Raw genomic sequence first — 22887 nt, forward strand, 5'->3', positions numbered from 1 at the left:
ACGGTCGCAGGTTCGGATCCTGCCTCGGGCATGGATGTTTGTGATGTCCTTAGTTTAGTTAGGTTTAACTAGTTCTAAGTTCTAGGGGACTAATGAACTTAGCAGTTGAGTCCCATAGTGCTCAGAGCCATTTCTGAGGTCTTATTCGCAGACATAGTTAAATCGAGGTGTATTGGTTTCGATGATTTTGAGCCACACTCATGCAATATTTTTCTAAAGAATAAACCGCCATTTGACTGTGTATTACTGTATTTCTCTTCTGCACGATCTAGATTTCGGCTTTTAAGTCATTTTCAAGTTCAATGCTAAGACTTGGCGGACCATTCACACGCTGTGCCTGTTAAGGCAGACCAAAGCAGGTAAACAGGCTTGATAATGGTATAAAAGCCGAAATATAGATAGTACGGAAGATAAACACGTCTACGTGATTACTCTGCTATTCACCATAAAGTGCCTGGCAGAGGGTTCAATGAACCACCTTCGAGCTGTCTCTCTACCGTTCCAGTCTCGAATGGAACGCGGGAAAAACGAGCCCTTAAATTTTTCTGTGCGAGCCCTGATATCTCTTATTTTATCGTGATGATCATTCCCCCCCATGTAGGTTGGTGCCAACAGAATGTTTTCGCAATCGGAGGAGAAAACTGTTGTTTGAAATATCACGAGAAGATCCCGTTTAAACGATAAACGCCTTTGTTTTAAAGATTGCCACTCCAATTCATGTATCATGTCTGTGACACTATCTCCCCTATTTCGCGATAATAAAAACGAACTGTCCTTCTTTGAACTTTTTCGATGTCATCCGTCAGTCCCACCTGATGCGGATCCCACACCGCACAGCAATACTCCAGAATAGGGCGGAAAAGTGTGGTGTATACAGTCTCTGTAGTAAACCTGTTGCACCTTCTAAGTGTTCTGTCAATGAATAGTAGCCTTTGGTTTGCTCTACCCACAATATTAGCTATGTGATCGTTCCAATTTAGGTTATTTGTAATTGTAATCCCTAAGTATTTAGTTGAATTTACAGCCTTCAGATTTGTGTGACTTATCGCGTAATTGAAATTTAGCTGATTTCCTTTAGTATTCATACAGTAATACATAGTCAAACGGTGGTTTATCCTCTCAAAAAAATTGTGTTTTGGTTCAATCTATGTACCGCTCTTCGTTTAAAATGGTTCAAATGGCTCTGAGCACTGTGGGACTTAACTTCTGCGGTCATCAGTCCCCTAGGACTTAGAACTACTTAAACCTAACTAACCTAGGGACATCACACACATCCATGCCAGAAACAGCATTCGAACCTGCGACCGCAGCGGTCGCGCGGTTCCGGACTGTAGCGGATAGAACCGCATAGCCACTACGGCCGGCCCGATCTTCGTAAATTACCTTCCGTTTACTGAGTGAATGTATAGTCATAGCCACATGATAAACTATTTTATGATGTGCTCGATCCTGATTGAATGGTAACGGTACTTCTATGAATGCTTGATGTCCATTCATTCGGACGTGTCGGAAAGGAGATACATCACGTGGATCCGCAGCTATGATGCATATCATGTAAATTGAAGGAGGAGGGGGAGAAAGGAAAGAAAAGGGCAAGGACTGTTTATATCAGCTGCTTCAGGACTTTTTGCGGCATCAGCGGTCACGAGCGAAAATGTATTCCTGCTAACTAAATAGTTACGTTAACCACTGCGCCACCCGTGCAAACTGTTTATCGCCCCTGCGCGGCCTGTCTCACACGCCTCTCATCCACCTCACATTCCCACATAGCGCCAGCTACCTATCTGCAGTCCCTGTCCATATCCATGTGCTTCATACCCGCTACCTCGAGATTAACGCAGGAAGTCGGACGTAATTGTGCATCCGCATTGAATGTGGTGGATTCATTGTCCATCGTGGCCTTTCAATTGTACGACAGACACCGGGCATTCACATATCTGATTCGCCTAAATGGACAATGAATCCACCACAGTCAGTGCGAATGCACAATTACGCCCTATCTCATGTGGGAATCTCGAAATAGCGAGCGTAGAGAACATGGACAGGCACTGGATAGGTGGCGCTATGTGGGAATGTGGGTCTACATCTACATCTACATCCATACTCCGCAAGCCACCTGACGGTGTGTGGCGGAGGGTACCCCGAGTACTTCTATCGGTTCTCCCTTCTATTCCAGTCTCGTATTGTTCGTGGAAAGAAGGACTGTCGGTATGCTTCTGTGTGGGCTCTAATCTCTCTGATTTTATCCTCATGGTCTCTTCGCGAGATATACGTAGGAGGGAGCAATATACTGCTTGACTCTTCGGTGAAGGTATGTTCTCGAAACTTTAACAAAAGCCCGTACCGAGCTACTGAGCGTCTCTCCTGCAAAGTCTTCCACTGGAGTTTATCTACCATCTCCGTAACGCTTTCGCGATTACTAAATGATCCTCTAACGAAGCGCGCTGCTCTCCGTTGGATCTTCTCTATCTCTTCTATCAACTCTATCTGGTACGCATCCCACACTGCTGAGCAGTATTCAAGCAGTGGGCGAACATGCGTACTGTAACCTACTTCCTTTGTTTTCGGATTGAGAGGCGTGCGAGACAGGTTGCACAGGTACAATAAACGATGTGTCTGGGAGGCAGAATCGTTAACGCGACTGCCTTGTAAGCAGGAGATCCTTGGTTCGAGTTCCGGCCAGGAACACATTTTCATTCGTTGCTGCTGATGCCGCCCAAAGTCCTGAAGTAGCTGGTATCAACAGTCCCTTCCCTTTTCTTTCCTTTCTCCTCCATCCTCCTTCAATTTACATAACGGTATTTCACCTTGCATTCCGTCATGTCAGTGTGTAAATTAACTGGGCAACAGACAACACCCTTTTTTATTTTATCCGTATTTTGCAGCTTCAAACGTGACTGTACTCAATACACTCGAGATATGAATAAAAAAAAAACGCCTTCAGTCACAATTGTTCGTGTTTTATTCAGTACACGATGCATTTCGGACGCTGTGGGTCCATCTTCAGGTATAATTCGTCTTAATACATGATTTATTTGTTCTCTTGAATGAGATGAAATGTATATTCCTGTCACGAAAAACGTTTGATGTTAGGAATATGCATTTCATCTCATTCAAGAGAACAAATAAATCATGTATTAAGACGAATTACATCTGAAGATGAACCCACACGGTCAGAAATGCATCGTGTACTGAATAAAACAAGAACAATTTTGACTGAAGGTGTTTTTTAAATTTATACATCGAGGCAACACCCTTGTCGAAAAACTTGGTTCATTAAAACTTCATCCAATATTTTCGATCCTGAACATATAACTATTTTTGTACGTACGAATAGACTCTTTTTGGTATTAGCAAAGTGTTCAAGAAAATCTTTAATTTCTAATATTTTCCGCCAAAGGGGTCTCTATGTCTTACCAAAGTCTCTCTCGCAATCAGTTAACGCCAAACGCGTATCTAAACGAATTCCCAATGTTTCAGTAATTTGTCCTATTATAAATATATTCTCATCGCACGAACGTCCATTCCTGAAACCTCATCGTTCGTCTGAAATTATTGCTTCACCGATACTTTCCTATCTTTCATTAATTTTCCCATACATTTTATGTCTCACATTTAGTAAGTTTATGCCTCTGTAATCTCCTGTGTCTTTCCTATTGCGCTTTCTTAAATACAAAAGTATCTTTAGCTGTGTTCCTTTCTTCAGATACTGAATAGTCCTTCCGACAAATATTTAAAAAACGGAGAAAGCAAAATTATAAAATAATTCCAACGTATTTGATTAATCCAACGTTATTTTCAGGTAGGAAAGGATCTTCCAAGGGATTCTTTTAATTCTTTTACATCTATTTGATCTACAGAGTTATTACGTTTTCCGAGCGGTCTAAGGCGCTGCAGTCATGGACTGTGCGGCTGGTACCGGCGGAGGTTCGAGTCCTCCCTCGGGCACGGGCGTGTGTGTTTGTCCTTAGGATAATTTAGGTTAAGTTGTGTGTAAGCTTAGGAACTGATGACCTTAGCAGTTAAGTCCCATAAGATTTCACACACATTTGAACATTTTATTACGTTTTTGTACAATAACTTTCTTCACTATCTTCACCATACCTTTAATTTCCGTAATGTTGTATCAATTTATTTTCTATTGTTATCTTAAAGTTCTCAATTTGCAATATATTTCTGCCTTCTATTCATATGTTTCAGGGATTAAATCGCTGTAGCCTGTCTAGGGGTGTGAAAGTTATATTCATCATCAGCAATGAACCTTTCTCACGATTCGCTTTATAATTTTTTTTATTTTATTTCTTTTCTATTTACATATTTTCCAGGCTTCATTCATCCGTGTATGTAAATAGGGATGATGAGCATTTTGTTTTCCTTTAATATTCTTTTCTACTTCTGTATTCAATATTTCCAAACTTTTTTCTGGTTTCTCACTTTATTTTTTCCTAGTACCAGTACGTATTTTCATCACTGCTGATTTCAATGACTTCCATTTTTTTTCAAAGTTGTCTTTATAATTTCAGCCATTTGTGGTTAGCTTGTGGGTCTTTGTTGATATAAATTTCTTATGCTTTCTTTCTGTAGAAGATGAGCTCTAAATTTCAAGTTCTGCATTTAGGTTTATAGTTGTTTGTTTCCCCCATCTTGCTAGTTCAATCTTTACACCAACTGGCAAGTTATCGGAGCGTATATTATTAACTATAAACATATGAGTATTTCGAATTTGTGAGCTTATTTTTTATTAACTATTACGTGCTCAGTTTCTGAGAGTCAGCCTCTTGCCTGTATTTATTTACGTTTTCCTAAATAAGCTATTTTTAATTTTTAATTAATTACATATAGCAAAATCATTTAATGTCTTACGATTTTGAGTTAAAGTTATTTCAACAAATGTTCCCACTGTATTTATTGTTGGTACTTTTCCTATTCTTGCAAATAAGTCTCTTAATATTAACAAATTGTCAGTTTTATTATGTTTACTTAGTTATTTTTGCTGTTCTTTATAAAATATTTCATAATCTTTGTATTTTTCTTCCTACTTCTGTGACATAAAAATGCTCTCTATGAATTCTAAATCTAGCAGTTACTATCCGTTCATTCAATAGTTATGAAAATCTGTAATTTTTTCCATTTTTCATGTGTAAGAAAATCTGCTTCACTTGCTGCTCATTGCGTTTCTTGATCTTCACTGTGCAACTATTTAAATCTTCGTCCCTCTTAGCATCTTCTTTGCAATATTTCTATCTTTGTTTCAAATTTTGTATAAGTTCTCATTCCTTCGTATTAGAACCTTCTTTTGTCTTGCTGGTACATTTACATACAATGCCATTAACGCCAACTCAGTTTCCATTATCATAGCCTTGTCCCTGTCTCTGAAAACTATCCAGCCTATTCCTTAGGGACATATGCGTTACAAGTTCTTTATATGGACCGGTAACCAGCCCATCGGACAAACCCCCACCCTGGGCGACCGGGTTTTAAATCAAAATACAATAGGTAGGTTTACTGCCGGGGCTTAAGAGGTCTACCTCCCATTTTCATCTCAAACAATTATGTAATACTAAAGTTTGAACAAATGGGACCTGGCAGACTGAACAAATGGGTGTGGGAAAACTGTTGAATATTATCTTCTACATATAGAACAATATCACAGAATCGTGTAGCTGTTATTAAGGATCCTGGACGTGTTGGACATTTAAGGATGAGCGTGATTACTTATATATTGAGACTTCACTGCCAAAAATTAATGTGCCTCCAGCAGAAATTAGACAATGACAGAGCTCATCAACCAGACAATGATCATTTAGAGAAATTCTCTCTGTCATCAGTCATATTCTTACGACTGCGTCACTTCACCCGGTTTGGAATATCATGCATTTTGTAAACGGTTTAGTGACTTGCGTGTTTGTCACTAGTAGCTTACCTTATTCTAAAAGTAACCGATACGTGAAGACGTTAGCTAAATGTGGAGTGATGAAAGTGTTTCTAGAAAGAACGCGACGTCACGCTTTGGCGACCTTGGCCAGGTTGCCAAAACAGTCGCCACAAGGCGTCAACAAATAGTCTGGCCTGAGGTTGACGTTACGGCTGCCTCTCCACTTGAGGAACCGCCCTGGTGGGTAGGCGGCTTGCATCAGTCCCGAGCACAACGTCGTGAAACAGCTGCTTGCTGATAACAGTATCTACGAAAATGAACGAGGATATCTAGAGTGCATATGTGTCACAGCAACGGTCACTGATGTAATAATCTGTACCGAGTAATTTAATATTTTTCCCGCGTAGGAAGATTTTGAATTATTCCGCAGGTGTTCTGGATGACACCGCCCGACTGAGTACCAGAGAAATATTAATAGGTGTCAAGTAACACTCCATAGTCATTGAGCAGCTACAGGGAAAGAAATTACAGTCAGCCAAGTGCTTAGAGCGAGACAAAAAATTATGAAGATGACGTGTACACGCTGACAATTTGGAAGTGCTGCTACCGTTGGCTAAAATGATATTGATTAATGTTTCCCAGGTTGTCATCATAAGGAAAAGTCAAGCTTACGTCGTGTATCTACAGGAATAAATAATGCAACTTCAGTCTAAGTGAACTGTCCACGAATAGTAACAAAAAGTATTCTGTAGAATTATTTAGATACTTTTATTTTATTTAGATACTTTAAATAAAACAGCAAAAATATATAATATTATGAAACATGGAAACCACACGCCACTCTCGTTAGTCGTGTACAATTTTGTAAGCATCGAAACACACTCCTGGAAATGGAAAAAGGAACACATTGACACCGGTGTGTCAGACCCACCATAGTTGCTCCGGACACTGCGAGAGGGCTGTACAAGCAATGATCACACGCACGGCACAGCGGACACACCAGTACCCGCGGTGTTGGCCGTCGAATGGCGCTAGCTGCGCAGCATTTGTGCACCGCCGCCGTCAGTGTCAGCCAGTTTGCCGTGGCACACGGAGCTCCATCGCAGTCTTTAACACTGGTAGCATGCCGCGACAGCGTGGATGTGAACCGTATGTGCAGTTGACGGACTTTGAGCGAGGGCGTATAGTGGGCATGCGGGAGGCCGGGTGGACGTACCGCCGAATTGCTCAACACGTGGGGCGTGAGGTCTCCACAGTACATCGATGTTGTCGCCAGTGGTCGGCGGAAGGTGCACGTGCCCGTCGACCTGGGACCGGACCGCAGTGACGCACGGATGCACGCCAAGACCGTAGGATCCTACGCAGTGCCGTAGGGGACCGCACCGCCACTTCCCAGCAAATTAGGGACACTGTTGCTCCTGGGGTATCGGCGAGGACCATTCGCAACCGTCTCCATGAAGCTGGGCTACGGTCCCGCACACCGTTAGGCCGTCTTCCGCTCACGCCCCAACATCGTGCAGCCCGCCTCCAGTGGTGTCGCGACAGGCGTGAATGGAGGGACGAATGGAGACGTGTCGTCTTCAGCGATGAGAGTCGCTTCTGCCTCGGTGCCAATGATGGTCGTATGCGTGTTTGGCGCCGTGCAGGTGAGCGCCACAATCAGGACTGCATACGACCGAGGCGAACAGGGCCAACACCTGGCATCATGGTGTGGGGAGCGATGTCCTACACTGGCCGTACACCACTGGTGATCGTCGAGGGGACACTGAATAGTGCACGGTACATCCAAACCGTCATCGAACCCATCGTTCTACCATTCCTAGACCGGCAAGGGAACTTGCTGTTCCAACAGGACAATGCACGTCCGCATGTATCCCGTGCCACCCAACGTGCTCTAGAAGGTGTAAGTCAGCTACCCTGGCCAGCAAGATCTCCGGATCTGTCCCCCATTGAGCATGTTTGGGACTGGATGAAGCGTCGTCTCACGCGGTCTGCACGTCCAGCACGAACGCTGGTCCAACTGAGGCGCCAGGTGGAAATGGCATGGCAAGCCGTTCCACAGGACTACATCCAGCATCTCTATGATCGTCTCCATGGGAGAATAGCAGCCTGCATTGCTGCGAAAGGTGGATATACACTGTACTAGTGCCGACATTGTGCATGCTCTGTTGCCTGTGTCTATGTGCCTGTGGTTCTGTCAGTGTGATCATGTGATGTATCTGACCCCAGGAATGTGTCAATAAAGTTTCCCCTTCCTGGGACAATGAATTCACGGTGTTCTTATTTCAATTTCCAGGAGTGTATGTTTCCGTATCCTGACCGTGTTAAGGAAATTTGATTTTGTTTGTTCCGAGAATGACCCCACAGCTATCAGAGCCTGAGCACAATGTCGAAATGAACATTGGCACGCAGTGTGCTTTTTTCCTTCAGCATTTTTCAATACGAGCACCCTATACTCTCTGTGGACCATATTTCGTAGGAAGCTACGAGCTTCTTTTAAGACGAAGAGACATAAAATTATTTCAAATTAATCAACAAGTACTTTCCTCTGTAAGTATCTGACTGAGACTAGCAAAACATGATTGAGGGAAACCACAATAAGTTTTAATTTTCCTTGCTCTACGTGGATTTCCTAAATAATTCCGTAGAATTAAGCATTGCGACACCTCTTTTGCTTAGTCTGTTCCATCAAGGCATAACAGTGAAATATACCCATTAATTGTTAGGTAGCAATGTAATATTTGGCCAAAAGAAGTTACAGATCGATATTCTATGCATAAAGTCAGAATTGTTAAAGCTCATCACTTACGGCAAAATAATGTTAATTTCTCCTTCTATCACTTTTCGCTTATGATTACCATTTTGTGTTGCCGTTTATACTTCTTTTTAATAAAGTGCATTAACTTATTAGAACAAATTCTTGTAACTATGATTTAAGTCCGTTCTTCAATTTATTGGATTTTGCTTTTTATTTTCTTTAATTTCTGTGTTCTTGTTTCTTTTTCATTAACACGTGAGGGCAAATCCATGTCTTATAACTGTGACATAAGACCGTAAGATGAGTACCAGTGAAGAGAACTTCAATGTATGATAACTGTGAGATTGAATGACCTCTGAACATTGAACACTGAAAGGAAAATAGTGAAACTGCGCTGGATATCGTAGATCTTAAACAAAATTGGCATGTGATTTACAGCTTTTGATCTGATATTTTAAACTGAACATTGTGCATGAATTTTGAATAATCCCGCCAAAGCTGTCCGCCCTACCCAGGTATCATAGCTTCTTGCCTTATGTGCTTCTTCACTTCCTTTCTTATCGATAATTCGTGTACAGATCTGAAACAATACTGGGAACAATTTTCAGCATGTTCTGTTCCCTTAAACCAAACTCGGCTGCAAGAATCCAGATGTTCAAGTAAAACCGTTCAGTGAATCGCGTGGTTTGGAATACTGCTCATCCCGTAATAAACCCCCTTCATTATGCACGATGAAGCGCTTAATCCATAAGCCTCTCAAATGAATTATGCACCACGTCAGACGTGATGAATTACACGGAAATGATGAAACACTTTGGAGTTTCGTGCAGGCCTTGTTAAAATTAGAAACGGCAACGCTGTTTTCAATCGATACGTGTTTAAATTAAGAGAGACAGCGGTGTAAGTGGGAGTGTAGAACGAGTGCCAACATCAAAAGACTATTAGTAGCAGCCCATCAGTCTTGTAGCCGGCACCGGAGTTCACTACGAGAAAATACGCGCAGCAGGTGTGACTTCTCGGAATTTCCGCATCGGAGATGTAAGTTGCAATTTTTTGACAATTTGATACGTTAGTAAAGTCGAAGCTGCAAAGGAAATCTAGCAAAAGGTCGTTACGTACAGGAGAGTAGATTACCGGTACATTATTTTTTTACAGGCTGTCTGAAGGTTAACACGTTTCTCTTAAAGAAGAGCTCCCATTTAAAAGCAGAATCTACCATTCGGTCTGCCGCCGATTTGTGTTCCGATTCCAGTGGAAGGCACAACGGCACAATGTTATGGTTACATCAAGCGAAGTCAAGTTGTGGGAGGAGATGGCTAAAAGGGGATAATTCTTAGTCGCATAGCAGAAGTTGTAGGATTACTCATTGTAGGATTAGTCAATGAAGTAATTTCCGCATCGGAGATGTAAATTCCAATTTGTTGACAATTTGATACGTTATTAAAGTCACTCCAATATTCGAGAAAAGAAACAGGAGTAACCCATTGAACTACAACCCATATCACTGACCTCAATTTGCAGTAGGATTTTGGAGCATATACTGTACTCGAACATTATGAATCACCTTGAAGAAAATGACATACATAATCAACACGGGTTCAGAAAATATCGTTCTTGTGCAACGCCGCCAGCTCTTTATTCCCATGAAGTAATGAGTGCTGTCCAAGGGATCTAAGATCGATTCCATATTCCTAGATTTCCAGAAGGCTTTTGATACCGTTCCTCACAAGCGACTATTAACAAAATTGCGCGCATATGGAGTATCGTCTCAGTTGTGTGACTGGATTCGTGATTTCCTCTCAGAGAGGTCACAGTCCGTAGTGTTAGAGGTTAATCATCGAGTAGAACAGAAGTGATATCTGGCATTCCGCAAGGTAGTGTCATAGGCCCTCTGCTGTTCCTGATTTATATAAATGATCTAGGAGATAATCTGAGCAGCCCCCTTAGATTGTTTGCAGATGACGCTGTAATTTACCGTGTAGTAATATCATCAGACGATCAATTCCAATAACAAAATGATCTAGAGAGAATTCCTGTATGTCGCGAGAAGTGGCAATTGACACTAAACAAAGAAAAGTGCGAGGTCATCAACACGGGTACTAAAAGAAATCTGATAAATTTTGGGTATACGATAAATCTCACAAATCTAAGGGCTGTCAGTTCGACTAAATACCTAGGAATTACAATTACGAGCAACTTAAGTTGGAAAGACCACTTAGATAATATTGTGGGGAAGGCGAAACAAAGACTGCGCTTCGTTGGCAGAACACTTAGATGATGCGAAAAACCCACTAAAGAGACAGCCGGTATTATACTTGTCCGTCTGCTGGAATATTGCTGCCTGGTGTGGGATCCTTACCAGGTAGGATTGACGGAGGACGTCGAAAAAGAGCAAAGGACGGCAGCTCGTTTCGTGTTATCGCGCAATAGGCGTGAGAGTGTCACTGATATGATAGGGGTGTCAGTCACTGAAACAAAGGCGGTCTTCTTTGCGGCGCGATCTGTTTACAAAACTTCAATCACCAACTTTCTTTTCCGAATGCGAAAATATTTTCTAACGCCTACATAGGAAGAAATGATCATCACAATGAAATAAGAGAAATCTGAGCTGGAACGGAAAGATTTAGGTGTTCCTTTTTCCCACGCGCCATTCGAATGTAGAATGGTAGAGAAGTATTACGAAAATGGTTTGGTGGACGCTCTGCCAGGCACTTAAGTGTGAATTGGAGAGTAACTATGTAGATGTAGGTGTAGAAGTAAGACGTTATTGAAGTAATAGAAAGTTTGACGCCTATCTGCGAGTGAATACGCTGGTGTGCAAAACGTAAGGACGAAAGTAGCTTCCGCATGATGTGCCACTGCCAAGTAACATAGCTCGATGAAACTTGGACCTTACGTAGAAAGAGTTGCTACAGTCTAATACACAAGGTAACTGAAATACGAAATTAGACAAACAGAAAGGGCACTTTTATTCAGAATCAGTGATTGCACTGAAGGTACCACAATGTATGTTGGGGGGAGGGGATGGACATGGTTCGCAATAGAGCGTTTAATCTCCACGGACGGCAGCGCATACTCTGCAATACTCTCCTACGCTGTTCAGAAGATTGGTGTGGAGTTCTTGAGGCAGGGCGTTCCATTCCTCCATCAGCGCGGTTGATAACTGCTGGATGGTGCATCTGGCCGTGGTGCAAAAGTCTCTCCAACGCATTCCACACGTGCTCGATGGGATTTAAGTTGGGGGAACGGACAGGCCAGTCCACCCGCCGAATGTCCTTTCTTTCCAAGAGCACCTCCACCTACGCTGTTGGATGCGGTCGCTTATTGTCATTCATAAAAATGAATCCACGGCCGGATGGACCCCTGAAAAGACACAGGGGGAATAACAGTATCGTTGACCGGTGAGTGTACCGTATCCAAAGATTTATAGGTCAGTACGCCTGTGCAATATGACGCCTCCCCACACCATAACATTTGGAGCAGCGAAGCTATCATGTACGACAATGTACCCGAGTGCATTATGGGTCCTCACGTCGAGCATTTTTTGACTAATGTTGCTGCGGTAGTTTCACTCTACAGCAGAGTGTGCGCTGATATGAAACTTCCTGAAAGATTAAAACTGTGTGCTGGACCGAGACTCGAACTCGGGAGCTTTGCCTTTTGCGGGCAAGTGCTCTACCATCTGAGCTAACCAAATACAACTCACGCCCCGTCCTCAGAGCTTTACTTCTGCCAGTATCTCAGTAGAGCACTTGCCCATGAAAGAGAAAGGTCCTGAGTTCGAATCTCGGTCCGGCACACAGTTTTAGTCTCCCAGGAAGTTTGAAGTACCGTTTTGCCACACCGCGGCCGCAGCGCTGCGATCGGCGTTCTGCGCATGCGCACTGGGTACCTACGTCAGTTGTCTATACACTGACGCCACTACAGTCTGATTCTTCCTTGTTTACGTTGTGTACTGAGTGTTTAAGATGCCTCCGATGATCGTGAGTCCCGTCGACTGTTATATGATTTCTTAGTGCTAAAGGCCTTAAAGAGATCGATGTTTATCGTGAGATCTGTGCAGTTTACGGAGAAAACATTATGAGTGATGGAATGGTAAGAAACTAGGTGAGAGCATTTAAAGATGGCCGCACAAATGTGCACTATAAACAACGGAGTGGGCGTCCTTCGGTCATTAATGAAAGTTTGGTGCAGGAAGTGGAAAATAAGGTGAGAGAAAACTGACACTTTACGATATCTTCCTTGGAGGATGACTTTCCTGATGTTTCTCGTAGTGTTTTGTATGGTATTGTGACTGAGCACTTCAATTACCGAAAATTGTGCACACTTGGGTACCGAAAATGTTGATGGACGTGCACAAAACCAAACGTTTAGACATTGCATTGACTTTCCTTCAGCGGTAATACAACGACAGTGATGATTTATTGAGCCAAATTGTTACGGGCGATGAAACACACAGAATCAAAGCAACAGTCCATGGAATGGCGGCATTCAGATTCACCCAGGAAAGTGAAGTTTAAGCAAACAATTTCTGCCCGGAAAATCATGTGCACAGTTTTTTGGAACAGAAAAGGAGTATTGCTTGTGGAATTTCTGCCTCGTAATGAGACAATCAATGCAGCAGCTTACTGAAAGACATTGCACAATCTGCGCCGTTAAATTCAGAACAACAGACGTGGTAAGTTGAGCAAGGGCATCGGTTTGCTCCAAGACAATTCCCGTCCGCATGTGGCGAATCAGACCAAAGATATCATCACATCTTTTCGATGGGAAACTCTAGATCATCGTCTGTACAGCCCCGATCTTGCGGCCAATGGCTACCATCTGTTCCTGCACTTTTCAAGACGGTGACGAAATCAAAACAGTGGAGGTGCAGTGGTTAACAAGTCAGGCGGCAGACTTCTATGAGGAGGGGATTAAAAAACTGGTACAACGTTATGAGAAGTGGCTCAATATTGACGGAAATTATGTAGAAAAGTAGATTAAGGTACAGGCTTTCATATAAAAATAGAATTATTCAGATATCTTAGCACGTCTTTTTTAATTTCATAACGGTACTTACTTAAAAAACACGTCTCGTAATAATTGTCTGGACTACGACAAAACAGAGAGATTTTAATCAGTAGTTCGAACAACTGTCGTCCAGAAAAATGATTATCCAGAGAAAACTGATGAGGTTATTATCCCCAGTACCAGAGAACGCTGTTACAACTGCACCTCAAATCTAATTGTCGAATTCATTCGCCATCCCCAACAGCGCTAGTGCTTCATCTTTAATGACCTAGTAGACGATGGAATGTTACATTATAAACTCTCCCTATCTTTTCTCTTGTGGAAACAATGAAGAAAGGTTGAAACATGTTTTAAAGCAAATACTACTTTGTCTCCCTCAGCAAATCATAGCTCGTTTTCAACTGATACATCGTGAGAAGACCTCAAAAGCGAGGGGCATTACTGCGTACAATTATTCATGTAAATCTCCTGTTTTTATTTGTCGTTTATAGTAGACTTATTACCGTAAACGAGTTTCTTCCACGAGAGTGGTGTTTCTCGCGACCTGTCGAGAAATTTACACTCGATGATTCACTACTTGTCTTCGTCAATTTTCCTGGACAACAGGTGAACTGTGCTAAAATTCTAGCCATCCACAACGAGATAATAGCGAAATCGTATTGTGAGTCCATTACACAGGAACAACATAACCTCTTCGTTGTGCTGCTGGGTAAGAAATAAAAATGCAAAAGGGTTCTTTTTTCATTATGCATCCTTCTGAAGCAGAATAATAATCTATTCGTTAATGATATCGAATGCTTTATCGGTAGATCGTCTCTTTTTCGATTGCTCAAACTGTGTTGAATTCGTTTGTGATATTTATGATTTTTTGGAGAAGTAATGTGATAATTTTGAAATTGACAGTGCTCAAAGAAATGTCAAATTCACTCAGATTCTTTCCCTAAGAACCTCCCACACCTCGCTCCTTCTCCCAAACAGGAATAGATTACATAAAGACCAAAAAAGGATGGAAAGTAAAAACAATTAGGGCTCAACATCGACAGTGAAGTCGTTAGAGACAAAACGGAAACTCAGACTAGACAAGGACGTGGAAACAAAATTGAATGTGCGCTTTTCAAGGAAGCCATCCACAATTTACTTTAAATAGTTTAGAAGAAACATGAAAATCATGATGAAGGGAAGGTCTCCTGCCCTTCTGAAAGCGAATCCGGTATTTTAAGCACTACGTAATCTGGAAAATTTACGCCTCGCGGGATTAGCCGAGCGGTCTGCGCGCTGCAGTCATGGACTGAGCGGCTAGTCCCGGCGGAGGTTCGAGTCCTCCCTCGGGCATGGGTGTATGTGTTTGTCCTTAGGATAATTTACGTTAAGTAGTGTGTAAGCATAGGGACTGATGACCTTAGCAGTGAAGTCCCATAAGATTTCACACACATTTGAACATTTTTTTTTTTTTTGGACAATTTGCACATTCCGACTGCTTAAAGCGACATATTTTCGCCTCGTAGCAGGAAGTGCAACTATTATTTTTTCAGCATACACTGCAAGCCCACTGATTAATGAACATACCTACGATGTTTCAACGCCCTGTGATGAATACAGCCCGAAAGGCAGCACTTGGAACACCGTCAATTTGGTTGTAACCACTCGGTACCTACAATCAAAGAAGAAAGTAATTCCGAACTTTTTCTTGGAAAGACAATTAAAAACTTTGTGACTGCACCTCTACAGTAACCTCCCAGTGTTGCCAGTGATGTATGAGCCATACAGTAATCGTTCCCGATGCGGAATTCATGTCTCACCACAAACTGTGCTAGGAGGTCATACGCGTCGGAATACAGAAGATGAGAAGAAACATCAATCCCAAAAGCTGGCAAGCTTTCCGGAATCAAAAAGCAAGCGCTGTCCTGTTTTTCGCTTGAAATAAATCTCGCTTAGCTGTTTGGCTCTCAGTATCGGAAACGTCAGCGCTGTTAAATGTGAGAGCTGGTTGCGTGTTGACACGACTGCGAATGCCCATCGAGCCGAAAAGTCGTAAATCAATCGCGACCGTCCCTGCGCGCCGCTGCCCGCGCCTGCATGTTACTCCTGCTCGACACGGAACAGTAGCTACGCGGGGCCCAGTCAGCTGAATATATATATCGAACATAAAGCTGCGAGCCAAGAACCACGGCCCAGTCATACAAAGGCCGTGCCCTCCCTATTGTGTAAGGAACCCGGCAACCGATGTCGCTGCTCCACGACCGATAAGAAGCGACGGAAAGTGGATTGCCACGCGGATCTGCCGATGTGGTGCCGGGAGATGGAGCTCGCACGGAGGCGACTGGTGGAAAAATGTAAGATGGTGTCCTTCTTCGCGGTTGATATCGAAGTACCAGGGCAGTCATTTCGAAAATAATAAAGTTGCGTTACAATCTTTTTGTTTATTTGCAGGTATATGTCTCTGTAGTCCGATTAAAATTACTTGGCAGTTGACGTCGTTCACTTGTCGCTACAGTGGTGCCACATTGTCTGACCGCCACCACTCGTTTACAGGCACCCGACAAACACAGCTGGTCACTTCACAAATGCTGTAGATGTGTAACGTTGAGGAGTGTTGGCCACCGTGAGGTATGACGAAAGTGCGAGATGCTCTGTCGTCAGCTGGTTTTAAGTGACTTATGTCTGAACTGCGGCAGACGACGCGTTTTGTAGCCCTGAATTTAAAGTCGTGCCCTAATGTAACGACAACCTCGTAATGTGGAATGTATCCGAGAGAATGGTGGTCAACAATCTGCTGCAGGACTAAAATTACAGTCGCTTTCTCCACAGCAATTAAAACTGACCTGTAGAAGCTAACTCAAGACACAAAATTTTCAGTTACAGCACTAAAAGCAAACTGAGGTTTCTCGTTGTCATTGGTTACCTGAAACTATGCTCGCACTGCCTACACGAACTGCCGTGTCACCAACCAATGAGCATTCCTGGTTGGCACTTGGTTACAGAGTGATGAAAAATTTGAGCAAATAAAAATGTCAATACGATGATGAAAATTACGCGACAAAGTATTAGAAATAACAGAATCCAAACACACGAAGAAAGAAAGCCAGACGATGAATTGAAAGTGAACTGACCAATTGTTGTGGCAGTTTGGCAACAGCGAACAGTTCGGGAATGACGCTGAGAAGTCTGATTGGAGGAAATCAGCTCCAACGCGTGAAATTTTAACTACCAAGAAATTTTTATTAGACTATGGTCGGCCGGCCGGGGTGGCCGAGCGGTTCTAGGCGCTACAGTCTGGTACCGCGCGACCGATACGGTTGCAGGTTCGAATCCTGCCTCGGGCATGGATGTGTGTGATGTCCTTAGGTTAGTTAGGTTTAAGTAGTTCTAAGTTCTAGGGGACTGATGACCTCAGAAGTTAAGTCCCATGGTGATCAGAGCCATTTGAACCATTTAGACTCTCGTCATGATACACATTGAAAGCTCCATGCCACGGTGCCGTAGCGCTCAACTAGAGGAGCGAAAACTAATTAGGACTCTCCCTTGTTAGAGTGGAATATCTTCTGGAAATTCGTTTTCTGCGTTGATAGGGGGAAAACACTGCAGCGATCCATCCGGAGGAAGTGTACGGCGACAATTCATCATCATTTGAAACAGCAGTCAGGCGCAGTGTTGCCAAATCAGCTTTTCTAGAGCTAACTTTGGCTTCTTTTTAACATAATTTGACTGGCAAACGAGTGATTTAGCTGGCGTTCAATAGTACGGCTTGCTTCCTAGATCTTTTTTCGTGACTAAGATCCAAGTTGATTGAAGGACAATTATTTACATTGACCTAGGACTTCAACTTCAAAACTTTCATGAAAGTGTATTTGTAGACTGAATTACAAAGCGTGACAAACCAAACTGAAGCTGTGTTGGTCTGTGTTTCAGGCTTGTCAGTGTACGCATACAGTGTTGAGAGCCTGGCTGGAACCGCTGCTGCAGCGCAGCTGATATCAACAAAGTATCTCAACTTCACAATAATGAAGGAAGCTGTTTTAAGCAAAGCAGACTTTGTTTACGCAGAATGAATAAGAAGTCACACGCTTTGTATTTGCAAATTAACAATATGTCAGCGACTGAACTGAGGACACAGGCAGCGAACTTCTATTCAGTGCATTGGTTTTGCCAAGTGTAAGAAAAATAATGTAATATGAAAGTGCAAATGCCGTGGAGTTCGTCCTGTTAGTACTTAGGAGAAACATTATTTTTATTGTTCTTGTGAGAAAAGGAAAGTTATGCGAAAGAAGCTGATATGAAAATGTTTACTTAAACACATTTTTGTATCAAAATATCGAAGTTACAGAAATAGGAAGACATTTTGTCTGCATATCGTAGAAATGAAATCTCAGACTGTTAAATCTGCATTAGAAATACAAGTGAATCCAGAAATCATTATCTCTAATGATATGCAAAAGATACGCCTCTAAATTTTTATTCTTTTGTGCTTTCCGGAAGCTTTACATTTTTGAATATCTGTACTTTCCTCTCTGGCTTATGAAGCTATTAAAACGAAACGTCTACACGCGTTTAAGATGTGATGCAAACCCTGTGGAAGAGTTATTTACTGAGGTTTTCTAAAGTGAATTACGTTCCTGATATGAGTCAATGTTCCTAAATTATTTTTCAAGTACTTGACTGCGAAATAAAAACAAATGCCATCAAAACAATATCTACGTTGAATACATTTTGGCTTGTCTGTCTATAAAATTCAATCCAACTGCTCCTCGTAAAGTTGGAGTTATCTAACAGTATCTTACTGCATTTTCTTAAACCCCACAGCCCATCTTAAATACCTTACGTATTATAGCTACTGCAAAAGTAAAAATGCAAAATTATGCACTTTGCTTTATTTCACCCTTTTTTCTGCCCTTTTTTTATTTCCAGACAAATTTAGCTTTTGAGAGTTGAAAACACTGGTTAGGTGGTGGGGACGGTTCCAATGTGCTCAAAAAATCTGATGGCGAAGAACGAAACTGAAGATCACCTCTGTGAAGAATCGGGAAACAGAAGAGGCGATTCTGCTTCTCGAAGACAAGAAGTAGTGGAACAAGTGAATATCAGTCACGGAATGGTTTCCATAATCTGGCACACTTTGAACATGGGAGAAGTTTCAGCGAGTGTTCACACCCTTTCAATAAACATACTGAACTGAAACAGCAGCGTAAATATCGTATCTGTGTCAAGGTAATTCAGATAACTTCCTTAGCGACATATTCACCATGGACGAGTGCTGATTGCGTCAGTGTGATCCCTGGACAAATGGGAAATGCATGTAGTGGAAACATTTCCAACTACCACCTTCGAAAAAGTCGAAAACCCAACCATCATCCTGCGCATCCTACAATTATGATTTATTTTTCCTGCCATTTCGAGTCAGGCATATCCAGACAAACAGCCGACTGCTGCAACCAAAATCTTCGTCGAATCATCCATAGTTTGTAAAACACGCGTTGTGCTAAAGGGTGAATATGTAGTTAAGGACCAACATCGTCAGCAAGTTTCATGGCAGCATGTTGACTTTTTTCACGCAGTCCCTCGTTCGACCAGTTAAGTAATGTTAATCAGTATGGGAATCTCACCAAGCTGGATTAAGAGGAGAGAGGAGTTGTGTGTTTCGTCACGTGTTTGTTTAGTCTGCCTTAGTTCGTGGAAGAGCTGAACAAAGTGCACTGAGAGAACATACACACAGTGAAGAGCCTTGCTCACAAAATTCCGATAATCCATGCTCCAAAATGGATCAACAAACGTACGATCTTACTCAACATACATCTCATGTAATGACCGTGACGCTAATATGTATTATAAATCCATAAATATCATTCGCGAGTGAAATTACTGGGATGGGAAAAGGAGGCAAGAGAGTGAAAGAAAGGGTGAGACTAGTGCATAAGGTATCCTCCGCCAGACTCTGCACTACGGGTTACGCAGCACTGATGCAGATAGCGATATACAACCTGCGTTCTGGTTTCCTTACGGGACCACATACTTTGTTGCGGTAGGTTGATTTCAAATGACTGAGAGATTTAAGGAACCCGTATTTTCACAAAATTGTAAAATATCAAAAAAATGTTCAAATGTGTGTGAAATCTTATGGGACTTAACTGCTAAGGTCATCAGTCCCTAGGCTTACACGCTACTTAACCTAAATTATCCTAAGGACAAACACACACCCATGCCCGAGAGAGGAATCGAACCTCCGCCGGGAACAGCCGCACAGTCCATGACTGCAGCGTCTCAAACCGCTCGGCTAATCCTGCGCGGCTGTAAAATATTCACTTACTACTATCTCTAAGAACGAAACTGAAATAAGTTGGTGCTTTATTGCGTATGCTATTTAACGGACAGCGAAACCACTACAAAAAAAAAAAAAAATCCTAGGGAGCAAGAAAATGAAACCTAGTGTGTGAATTTCTATACAATTACTCGAGTTAACGACTGTGATATTTTTTAGTGGAGAGTTAATTTTGCTGTATTATGACGACCATCTTTAGACTTTATTACAAACAATTCTTCAAGCACATTGAGCCAACATATGCAAATATTGCACAATCAAAAAGTAATAAGCCAAACAGGCTTCATCGTTTTTACATAAAAATTCAACAAGTGTCACAACTCTTCTAACAGACATGTTGACGTTGTACAACATCGTCGCACACTGCCAAGAGTCAACATGTCTGCTGGAAATGATATACCAAGTGATAAATTTAAGAGAATTATCACTATGTCGATACTAATATGTGCTCTCTCTTGCTTATAGTATTACCTTACTTTTACCTGCATTTTAAGACAGCTGCCGGTGCAAGTGTAAATATTTTCTAAGTCGTCCCAGAAAGCCATAAGTTCATTCAGAATCAAATTCCTAACTGTAAGCAGTAGAACAATCCAACAGTGTTGTTTATCCTATCTGATAAATTGTTTAGATATAACGAGGAGATTAGTAACGAATTACGATTATACCCAAAGTGGATTTCACTTATGCTATAAAATTCGTGGTCTGGCACAATGTACTGAGCTATATCAGGCAAATGTTCCTTCATCCAGTCGTACCAGTCATATACCGCATGATCAAAAAGTCAGTATAAATTTGAAAACTGAATAAATCACGGAATAATGTATATAGAGAGGAACAAATTGACACACATGCCTGGAGTGACATGGGGTTTTATTAGAACCAAAAATACAAAAGTTCAAAAAATGTTCGGGAGATGGCGCTTCATCTGATCAGAATAGCAATAATTAACATAACAAAGTAAGAAAGCAAAGATGATGTTCTTTACAGGAAATGCTCAATATGTCCACCATCATTCCTCAACAATAGCTGTAGTGGAGGAATAATGTTGGTGAACAGCTCTGTACAGCATATCCGGAGTTATGGTGAGGCATTGGCGTCGGAGGTTGCCTTTCAGTATACCTAGAGATGTCGGTCGATCACGATACACTTGTGACTTTAGGTAACCCCAAAGCCAATAATCGCACAGACTGAGGTCTGGGGGCCAAGCTTGACGAAAGTGGCGGTTGAGCACACGATCATCACCAAACGACGCGCGCCAGAGATCTTTCACGCGTCTAGCAATATGGTGTGCAGCGCCATCCTGCATTTTGGTTCTAATAAAACCCCATGTCATTCCAAGCACGTGTGACAAATTTTGCCTCTCTATCTATATTATTCCGTTGTTTATTAAGTTTTCAAATTTATACTGACTTTTTGATCACCCGATATGTGAGGAGATAGCCGCGCGGGATTAGCCGAGCGGTCTTAGACGCTGCAGTCATGCACTGTAAGGCTCGTCCTGGCGGAGGTTCGAGTCCTCCCTCGGGCATGGGTATATGTGTTTGTCCTTAGGATAATTTAGGTTAAGTAGTGTGTACGCTTAGGGACTGATGACCTTAGCAGTGTAAGTCCCATAAGATTTCACATACATTTGATCATTTTTTGTTAGAAGATATTCTACGTCATTATGTCTTGATTATGGAACTCTATGCCAGAAAATCTGGAACACGGAGACTACCCTGTCTATTTGCGTCTGCTAATTACAAGACATGATGTACGAAAAAAAAGTAAAAAACAACTCCTAGGACTTCCAGCCGGATGAGTTGTACTCCTCACACACTAACAAGTAGTGACTGCCGTGCGACTCCTGGCGCCATCCTTATATAACTTGCTACACACTGTGGTATCATTGGTTACAAGTCAAGCGCCATATACAGATATAAGACAATGTCTTCGTTGCACGCCCGCCGTTCGCACTTTTACCTTCCGATACTTGAATCTCTCAGAATTCTCGACGAATGCAGCTCGGTGTCTGTTTTCCAGGGCATACAGAACTGCATTAGACAAAATATCTACTATGGTTTATGAGACAGCTTTATAAAAGAAGCGACAGAGATAATGACGTTTGATCACACCCTCAATCAAGACAGAGATTTGCAGCTTAGCGCCGGCAGGAGTGGCCGAGCGGTTCTAGGCGCTACAGTCTGGAACCACGCGACCACTACGGTCGCAGGTTCGAATCCTGCCTCGGTTATGGATGTGTGTGATATCCTTAGGTTAGTTAGGTTTAAGTAGTTCTAAGTCTAGGGGACTGATGACCTCAGAAGTTAAGTCCCATAGTGCTCAGATCCATTTGAACCATTTGCAGCTTAGCACAGCTTGGAACTCGGCCATCGGAAGATTGAATCGGATGCGGCGGACGTGCAACGAAAACATTACCTTATTGGCGCTCGATTTGGCTTCAGTGAAAGAGCTGATAACGCTGCTGTATAAGGCCAGTAGCAGCGCCCACACGATAGTCACCATATGAAAATGGCAGAAGTGCGCTCAACTGAAAGCATGAGCCAATTAAAGCGGATGGAAACTCCAGAAATTTTATCAGCTTACATCGCCGTGGAACCACGCATTCGTACTAAAAAATAAAATCGAAACATTTCTCTTGCCCTAATCGTCCAGATATTTTCGATGATTTTTCTTTCTATAACGCAGTAGTGTTTCTGGTTGACTAACAACGTTCTTCAGTGACCTATAACGAGGAGATTTGTGAAAATATAAACTGAAAAAAGAAAAAAATGGCTCTGAGCACTATGGGACTTAACATCTGTGGTCATCAGTCCCCTAGAACTTAGAACTACTTAAACCTAACTAACCTAAGGACATCACACACATCCATGCCCGAGGCAGGATTCGAACCTGCGACCGTAACAGTCGCGCGGTTCCGGACTGAGC

Source organism: Schistocerca serialis, chromosome 5 (assembly GCF_023864345.2).
Source record: "Schistocerca serialis cubense isolate TAMUIC-IGC-003099 chromosome 5, iqSchSeri2.2, whole genome shotgun sequence".
Classification (NCBI taxonomy): domain Eukaryota; kingdom Metazoa; phylum Arthropoda; class Insecta; order Orthoptera; family Acrididae; genus Schistocerca; species Schistocerca serialis.